The sequence below is a fragment of the Orycteropus afer genome, unplaced genomic scaffold (genome assembly GCF_000298275.1).
Source record: "Orycteropus afer afer isolate SDZICR_OR568_19922 unplaced genomic scaffold, OryAfe1.0 scaffold00047, whole genome shotgun sequence".
Lineage (NCBI taxonomy): Eukaryota > Metazoa > Chordata > Mammalia > Tubulidentata > Orycteropodidae > Orycteropus > Orycteropus afer.
Genome location: NW_006921634.1, coordinates 2,882,290 through 2,892,201, shown reverse-complemented (window position 1 = coordinate 2,892,201; position 9,912 = coordinate 2,882,290).

Below are 9,912 nucleotides of genomic sequence, written 5' to 3'. Positions count from 1 at the left end.
TTGTTTGTTAAAGCCATCTACTTGTGGTATTTCTGTTACAGGACTAGATAATTAAGATCCTTCTCCCATTAAGGCATTAAATCTGTGGTAGTTAATAAATATATCCTTTACATAAAACAAACATCTTGGTTATTTATTTTGCTTCCTCTCTTTCCAAATTATCACACATTATTTTTAAAATATCATACAGTAAAATACTTTTTGTATAAATGTACAAATTATGATACATATATCGCTCAGTGTAATCACCAGCATAGTGATGGTAACAGAACAATTGGTCCCCATCAAAAATCTCTCTCTTGCTGAAGTCATTCCTCCCAGCCCTTATCCCTTAACAACTAGATTTGTTCTTCATCTCTATGGTATTTTGATTTGGAAAATGTCATATAAATTAAATCATAAAGTATGCAACTTTTTGAGAGTGATTTCTTTCATTCAGCATAATGACTTTGTGATTTATCCAAGTTGTTGAGTGTATTAATGGTTCATTCTTGTTTTTCTTACCTAGTAGCATTCTGTTCTTTGGATGTACCAGTTTCCATATTCACTTGCTTTTTCAAAGTTTCCAAAGATGACTGATAGAATTGATTTAAACATTCCTGTGCAGGTTTTTATGCAAATACACTTGACTGCTAACCAGAAGGCTGGCGGTTCAAACCCACCAGCCAGTCCTCAGAAGGAGGGTTGGGCAATCCTACTTCTATAGTGATACCACCTCGGAAACCCAAGGAGGGGTCGCTATGAGTCGGGGCTGACTCGACTGCACATAACAACAACAACAAGGTAATACTCTAAGGGGTGGGTTTGCTGGCTTGTATGGCAAGTATATGTTTAACTAAGACACTACCAAACTTTTTCAGAGTGGTTATACCATTTTGAATTCCAAGAGGAATGCATGAGTGTTTGAGCTGCTCCATACTTTTGCCAGCATTTGATGTTCTCAGTATTTTTATTGTTTTATTATTTTAGCCATTTGAATAGGTGTATGGTAGTATCTCCTAGAGACTAATTTGCTTTCAATTTTGGTGAGGTCTCATTTATCAACATTTTTCTTTTATCATCTTATACATGATTTTAGTGTCATGTTTAAGAACTCCTTAATTTATCTGCATTCTTGAAAATTATTTTTACTGAAAATAGAATTTTGAGTGATATCTCAGCTTTTCTTTCAGCATTTTACAACTGTGTGTCAGTTCCTATTGGCCTCACTGATTTTGGATGTGAAGTCTGTAGTCATTCAAATTGTTACTCCTGTATAAAAAACACATCTTTATCTTCTGGATAATTAAGGCATTTTTTCTTTATGAGTTTTCAGGAATTTAATTATAATTTTGTCTTGGCATGGGTTTCTTTAGATTATTCCTCTTTGGTATTGACTGAGCTTTTTGAATTGGTAAGTTTATGTCTTTTGCCATATTTTCAACCATTATTTCTTCTCATATTTTCTCAGTACCACACTCTTTCTCCTCTATTTTCAGGACTCTGTTTAAAAATATAGGAGCTCTGGTGGCATTGCCTTATGCATTTGACTGCCAACCAGAAGGCTGTTGGTTCAAACCCACCAGGCACTCCTCGGAAGGAAGGTTAGGCAATCTACTTCTGTAGTGATACTTCCTCAGAAACCCAAGGAGGAGTCGCTATGAGTCAGATCTGACTTGATGGCAGTGAGTTTGGTTTAGTTTTGGTGGTTTATAAATATAATAGACCTTTTATTAGTGTTGCACAGATCTCTGAGGCTTCTTTTATTTTTTTTCTGTCATTTTTCTCTATGTTGTTCAGGTAAATAATTTTTGTTTTTATTGCTCTATTTTCAAGTTCACTGGCTTTTTCCTCTGTTATCTCCATTATGCTCTTGAGCTCATTCAGTGATTTTAAAATTTCAATTATTTTATTTTCCATTCTAAAATTTTCATTGTGTTCTCTTTAATTGATTTTCTTTGCTTACTTTTTAATTTTCCATTTATTCTAATAATATTTATGATTGCTTTTTGAGATATTTTTATAATAGCTGCCTTAAGATCTCTGACATCTTAGTGTTGATGTCTGCTGACTAATTATTTCCATGAAGGTTGATGTTCTTCATATGCTGATTAAGGTTGAGCTGTATCCTCATAATCATGTTAAATATTATATTATGAAAATATAAGTATTATTTAAATCCTATGGAGAATAGTGATATTTTCATTTTAGCAGGGGACCAACTTGATTATGTTCAGAATGCAAATTCTTATCCATCTTCTATCAATTGTAGTCCAGTTGTCAATTGTAGTTGGTTCAGTTTTCAAAGACTTCACCATGCTATTTAGATCTATCTCCACCTTACAGGTGATCTATTAGTTCCGTTCTCAAACAGAACTTATGTGGTATACTTATTAATATCAGATGCAACTTTAGAGTGAGCCCAAGAGTTCTTAACTGATTTTATGGTATCCCTCTCCCAAGATCTCCCTCTCTGTGCTCTCTCTGGAAATCTCTGGTTTCTTGCAGCTCCCTTTTGTGGTCAAATGGCCAATAAGCTGTATTTTTACTCTTCTTTGCTCTGCACTTTTTGGAATACACTCACCCCTAGGACAAAGCAGAGAGGACAAACCTATGAGAAAAATAAAAAACAAAACAAGGATTCACCCACCCTCTTGGAATTTGCAGCTCTATTGATAAGGTATGAAAGTTTATCTCCTTTGGAGTTTTGGCTCCTGTGTGTTCCTGTTGCTGCTGCTGTTACCTCTCTGAAGGATTATGTGGGTTCTGGAATTCAAAAGAATGGAGAAAGAAAGGAAAAAAACACCCAAAAAAGTGATTTCTGCACTCTATCCCAACACCAAGGCTTCCTTTCCCTTCTCCAAGAGTCAGAACTATAATGTTCCTGGAATGCTCTGTATCTGTTCCCTCGTATACACGTCTAGGTTTTAGGCTGCATTACATTTAGGCCCAGGACCCAGGCAGGGGAAAAGGCCCAGGATACACTGCTCGTTTGGCAGTACTTCTTCCCAAACCCACCTGCTATTACTTGCTTTCCAAAGTGTTCAAGTAGCTGCTCCATGCATTCTTTCCAGGCTTTTTTTTTTTTTTTAGCTGCATCCCATGAGAGAGACAGAGTAAAGCGCATTTACTCCATCTTACTCAAAACTGAAATGTTATGCTGTTTAAAAGTTTGTTTGTTATCATTTATCAGGACTATAGTTATTTGGGGAACTATGGAGAACTTTTCATGTGTATTAGGCACATTTATGTAGACTCAATGGTGTCACCTGTCAGTACAAGACTCTTTCAAGGACATTTGAATATAGTCTGAACATAGCAAGTTGAAAGTTTCTTATTGATATCTTGGAAGCTACAAAATTTATTTTGTACTGTCTTAAATAGAACCAGAATAACACAAATAATCATTGCTCCAAAATTGAAGAAATATTCAAGTTTTGCTTAGTAATGTTAGTTTATTTACAATTTCAGTAATAAGCTATTTTTTCTCTTTTTTTTTTTTTTAAATGAGAAGGCATGCATATATTTGTGTATTGATATGAATTTATTGAATGAATGTTGGCCCACATTTTATACTTATTCTTCTGTAGATATTTTCAACCACTGGGCTTACTAATAAGAGAAAATAAATTGTGGTGAAATTTGAGTTAATATACACCTTTGAAAATCTAGTAGAGTACATAGACTCCATTTTCTAGAAAAAAAAATACCATATAACTTCATGGGTTTCATTGTTGTTGTTGTTGTTATGTGCTGTCGAATCAGCCCCTATTCATAGTGACCCCTACGTGGGCTTCCATGGTGGTATCACTATGGAAGTAATTGCCCAGCCTTCCTTCCGAGGAGTGGCTGGTGCTTCATAGATGGATTAAATTCAGCTGTGGAAATCAGTTGAGAATTTTTGTTATGATCAACATACTCATTACTTTTAAGCAGCCCATCATTAAAGTCTAGTTAAAATTAAAGTTTTGACTAGAAAAAATATGGAGAAAACTCAAAGATGAATATTGCAAATATTTGAAATAGGATAATCAAATGTTTTTTTCTTTTTCCAAAATATTAAGAATTATACAATATTTCCCTATCAGAGGTTTGTTTCTATTCAAATAAGATATTCTACTTTTATTTGATACCATATTCAGAGTTCTGAAGAAGACTAATTTTGGAATTTATGCCAAAGTCTTTTCACAGAGACATACAACCAATTTCTTAAAAAATCTGGGCTGAATTGTGTGACCAAATTGCTGACAGCAGCTTCTAATCCAGACAGCACATCTGCTGACCTAGAGAAAGGATGACTGGTAGGATTGGCATCTCCTTCTTCTATATTAGGTAAGGAAAATTTATAATAGTGTGTGCAATCGGAGCAAAAATTAGCGTTTTGGCTGATAGAACTGTCATTTTAATGCTTTGCCTGAAAAGACTGATCTGGAAGCAATTTACAGAGTTTGATTTACAACCGTCTTTGAAAAGAATAACACATGTTCTCAAGACTTCTCAAACATGCAGTGAATAAGGAGCTGTCCAGTCACTTAAATTTTCTTTAATCTTACAGTTTAATCAAAGATTCCCTGCAAAACTTCACCCTTGAGAGATCAGTGACGCTCCTTGAAGAGCCATAGGTCAGAAATCAACATGTAGTTTTACTGCGATCACCACATGTACTTCATGTTCGCAAGATGTGTTTCAGTTCATATGCCAGGTTGAACTTAATTGCTGCAGAACTTCAGACACCCCCAGAGAGTGAAAATCAGAAACCATGCACAAAATATTATCAGGGGACATAGCATGTCCTGGCATGTCTGACAATGAAATGAAAAACATTTCTCCAATGATTTGGGGACAGCCAGAAACCAAGGAGATTCTGGGATATTAGATCTCTGCATATTGAGGTTAATGTGATAGAGCTAAGAAATGATAGACTGAGTTCTGGAACAGGGAAGCCCAGTTAAAGTTCAACCAAATATCTACTGACACTCAGATGCTAAAACTCTGGTATATACAGGGTGAGGAAAGGGCCTTCAAGGAGACCAGTATTATTTATATCTATAATTTCAGTTATACCTTCATGATTTTTGCTATATGCTCATACAGTCCTTACCCTTTAAGTATATTTTACTAAAAATGATTTCTTCTTTTTTACTGATGCTAACTTAATAATTCCCATCACAATACTCTCATTAATCACAAAACACACTTTTGCTAGAAAGAGATGATAATAATACAGAGAAATATAATAAAAAGAAAACAATACTTTTAAGCTGAAATATAAATAATGAAATTCAAATACTAATAAAACAAACACACTGCCATCCAGTCAGATCCAACTCATAGCGATACTTCCTTGTGTTTCTGAGGCAGTATCACTATAGAAGTAGATTACCAACCTTCCTTCCAAGGAGTGGCTGGTAGGTCTGAACCGCCAGCCTTCTGGTTAGCTGTCTAATGCCTTAAGCACTACACCACCAGATAAATTCCACCTATTAATAAAATGTCATTTTCTTTTTTCCTTTTTTTTTTTTTTTTAATAGAGTTCTTTTGCTTCTGGAAAGATGGAGTTGTTGTTAGGTACCATTGAGTCATGTCTGACTCAGAGCAACTCTATGCACAGCAGAACGAAACACCGTCCGATCCCCCACCAGCTCCATGAACCTTACTATACTTGAGCCCATGGTTGCAGCCACTGTGTCAATTCATCTCATTGAGGGCCTTCCCCTTTTACATTGACACTCCACCTTACCAAGCATGACATCCTTCTCCAGGGAATGGTCCCCTCTGACAACATGTTGAAAGTAGGTGAGACAAAGTCTGGTCATTCTTGCTCCTAAGGAGCATTTCAGCTGCACTTCTTCCAGGACAGACCTGTTAGTTATTTTAGCAGTCAGTGGTACTTTCAGCATTCTTCACCAGCGCCGCAACTCAAAAGCATCAATTCTTCTTTAGTCTTCCTTATTCATTGTCCAACTCCCACATGCATATGAGATGATTGAAAATATCATGTCTTGTGTCAGGTGCACCTTAGTCCTCAAGGAGACATCCTTGTTCCTCAGCATGTGAAAGTGGTCCCTTGCAGCCAGCCAACTTGCCCAGTGCTACACATCATCTAATGTCCTGACTGCTACTTCCATTGGACCTCTTCCAGTCAGTTGGCCAGGTAGTTGTTTTCCAAATCTCTTGGCATAACCGATTGAACACTCAAGTGTGGCATCTATTTGTTGAAACATCTCAGTGGGTATTCCGTCAATTCCTGGAGCCTTGTTCTTTGCAAATTCCTTCAGTGCAGCTTCAACTTCTTCCTTCAGTACTATTGGTCCTTACTCATATGGAACCTTCTGAAATGAATGAAGATCTACCAGTTCTTTTTAGTACAGTGACTCTGTATATTCCTTCCATCTTCTTTTGATGTTCCCTGCATCATTCAATATTTTTCCCTTAGAATCTTTCAATATTGCAATTCGAGGCTTAAATTTTTCCCTAGTTCTTTCAGCTTGAGAAATGCTGAGCATGTTCTTCCCTTTTGTTTTTCTAATTTCAAGTCTTTTCACATTTCATTATAGTAATTGGCTTTATCTGCTTGAGCTTGAATTTTTCTTCAGTTCTTTCAGCTTGAGAAATGCTAAGTGTGTTCTTCCCTTTGGGTTTTCTAATTCTATATCTTTGCATATTTCATTATAGTTTTTTACTTTGTTTACTCAAGCCGCCATTTGAAATCTTCTGTTCAGCTGTTCTATTTCATAATTTCTTCTGGTTGTTTTAGCTACTCCTCTTTTAAGGGCAAATTTCAGAATCTCTTCTGAAATCCCTTTTGATCTTTTCTTCCTTTCCTGTCTTTTAAATGACATTTTGCTTTCTTCATGTTAGATGCTCTTGATGTCATCCCACAAGTCATCTAGCATTCAGTCATTGGTGTTCAATCCATCAAATATGTTTTCTGATGGTCTCTAAATTCAGGTGAGATATAATCAAGTTCATATTTTGCCTCTTATGGACTTATTTTAATTTTCTTCAACTTCAACTTGAACTTGCATATGAACAGTTGATGATCTGTTCCACAGTCAGCTTGTGACCTTGTTTTGACTGTTATTGAGCTTCTCCATCACTTCTTTCCAAAGATGTATTTGATTCGATTCTTATGTGTTTCATCAGAAAGGTCCATATGTATAGTCACTGTTTATGTTATTGGAAAAAGGTATTTGCAATGAATAAGTCATTGGTCTCGCAAAAGTCTATTATGTCATCTCTGGCATCATATCTATCCCCTATCACCAAGACCATGTTTTCCAACTACCAATGCTTCTTCTTTGTTTTCAACTTTCACATTCAAATTACCAGAAATGATCAATATATTTTGATTGTATATTTGGTCAATTTCAGACTGCAAAAGTTTGTAAAATAATCTTCAATTTCTTCATCTTTGGTTTTAGTGATTGGTAAGTAAATTTGAATAATAGTCATATAAACTAACTGGTCTTTCTTGTAGGCATTTTATCCTATCACTGACAGTATTCGGGATAGATTTGAATTGTTCTTTTTGACTATGAATGTGACACTATTCTTCTATTTGTCATTTCTGGAATAGTAGACCATATGATTATCTGATTCAAAATGGCTAATACCAGTCCATTTCACTCACTAATGCCTAGGATATTGATTTTTATGGATTTCATTTGATTTTTTGCAACTTCCAACTTTCCTATATTCATATTTTTTTACATTCCACATTCTGGTTATTAATGGATATTTTCAGCTGTTTCTTTCCATTTTGAGTATTGCCCCATCAGGAAATGTAGGTCCCAAAAGCTTTCTATCTATGCCATTAAAATCAATTCTATTTTGAGGAGACAGCTCTTCTCCAGTTGTATTATGAAGGCCTTCCCACCTGAGGGGCTGTATGTCTTCCAGTCTTCTGGCACTATGTCAGACAGTGCTTCACTACTATTCATAATGTTTCCAGTGGCCAATTTTTTCAGAAATAGATGGCCAAGTCCTTTCCAGTCTGTCTTTAATCTAGAAACTCTGCTGAAACCTGTCCACTTTAGGTGACCATGCAGCTATTTGAAATACTAGTGGCATAGCTTTCAGCAACACAGCAACATGCAAACCACCACAGTATGACAAATTGACATAGAAGTGGTGGCTTTCACCTCTACATGGCAGTAAAGAGGTACCTCTTTCTCTTTCTTATGGGCTGTTGTCAGGGAGCACTTAGTGGAGAATCAAGATTTTCACCATTGCTCAGAGATAATGATAAACCCCACTGCAGTGTCAGTAGAGGCTAAGCAGTGAACTGGAATTACCACCCAGCCTAGCAGTAACATGAATTCCTCCCCTCTCTTTGGATACTAAAGGAGATTGAGTGGGGATCTCAAATTCCTACTACCACCTGGTTTATACCCACCCTTCTCTTGTTAGAGCAGTATCAGAGAAATCTGGTTAAAATGAAAGTTTAAATACAATCTAAAATCTCACAACATATACAAAAATGTACTGCTTTCAATAAAAAAAATAACCTGTTATATGAAGAACATAGAAGATCTCAAACTGGATGAAGAAGGCCATGAATAGATGTGAAAACTGAAATGGCAGAGATATTAGAATTATGTAACACAATTTTTAAAGCAGCTGTTATAAAAATAATTAGCAACTATAAATTGACATTGCAAGAAAAATCTATGAAAAAAAAAACAATGTTGTAAGTTAGGCTCCATCAAAATTTAAAAATTTTACTTTGAATACAGCTGTTAAGAGGATGAACAGACAAGTATAGAGTAGGAGAAAACAGCTGAAAAATGTATACTTGACAAAGGACTAGTGCCTAGAGCATATAATCAATTTTCAAAAGTCAAAAGTGAAAAATAAACTTTCCAATTAAGAATGAGAGAACAACATAAAGGTACATTTTACCAAAGAGTATAATATAGATGGCAAAAAAACACATATGGTATGTTCAACATCATTTTCCTGTAGGGAAATGCAAATTGTAACCACAAGAAGGTATCACACCTATTTGAATGGGTAAAATAAGAAATGTGACAACACTAAATGCTGGTGAGGATATGGAGAAATTGAATTATTCAGACATTGCTTGTTGGCATGTAAAATGGTAGAGCCATTCTGAAAAAAGAGTGTGGCAGCTTTTTAATACATGCAACTGCTCTACAATCAATCAGCTAGACTCTTGGACATTTAGCCTAGAGAAAAGAAAGCTACATTTATGCAAAAACCTGTGCACAAATATTTATGGAAGTCTTATTCATCAAAGCCATGAACTAGAAACAACTCAGATGTCCCTCAATGAATGAATGGTTAAAAATCTGTGATATAGTTATACCTTGGATTGGTACTCAGCAATAGAGAGTAATAAGTTTTGACAAATACAATAACCTGGAATAATCTCCAGAAAGTTAGGCTATGTTGAAAGAAGTCAATCCATCTACATTACATTCTTGAAATGACAAAATTATATAAATTTTTCTTGTCATCTTCCCTAAAGATAAACATGACTATTGCATATTGTGTTTAAAAAAGTATTTGAAATCTCAAAACAGATTAAAAAAAACATTTTGACTAAAAAAAATTAAAGCAATAAGGAAAATATTGCCTTATTTTCAAACTACACATGCCACTGAAAGTCACTCATCCAAAATAATGGGATTTTTCTTTTCTTTCCCTTCCACCTTCCTCTATGGTCTAACTCCATTGTTGTTGGGTGCTGTCAAGTGGATTCTGACTCATAGAGACCCCATGTGACAGAGAAGAAAGGCCCCATAGGGTTTCCTTGTCTGTAATCTTTATGGAAGTAGATGACCAGGTCTCTTTCTTCCATTTAGAGACTGAGTGGGTTTGCTGACCTTTCTGCTAGGAGATGTGTGTCTAACTGATGTTCCATCAGAGTTCCTTGGTCTAACTCTTGACTCGTAATATCTCTTGTAT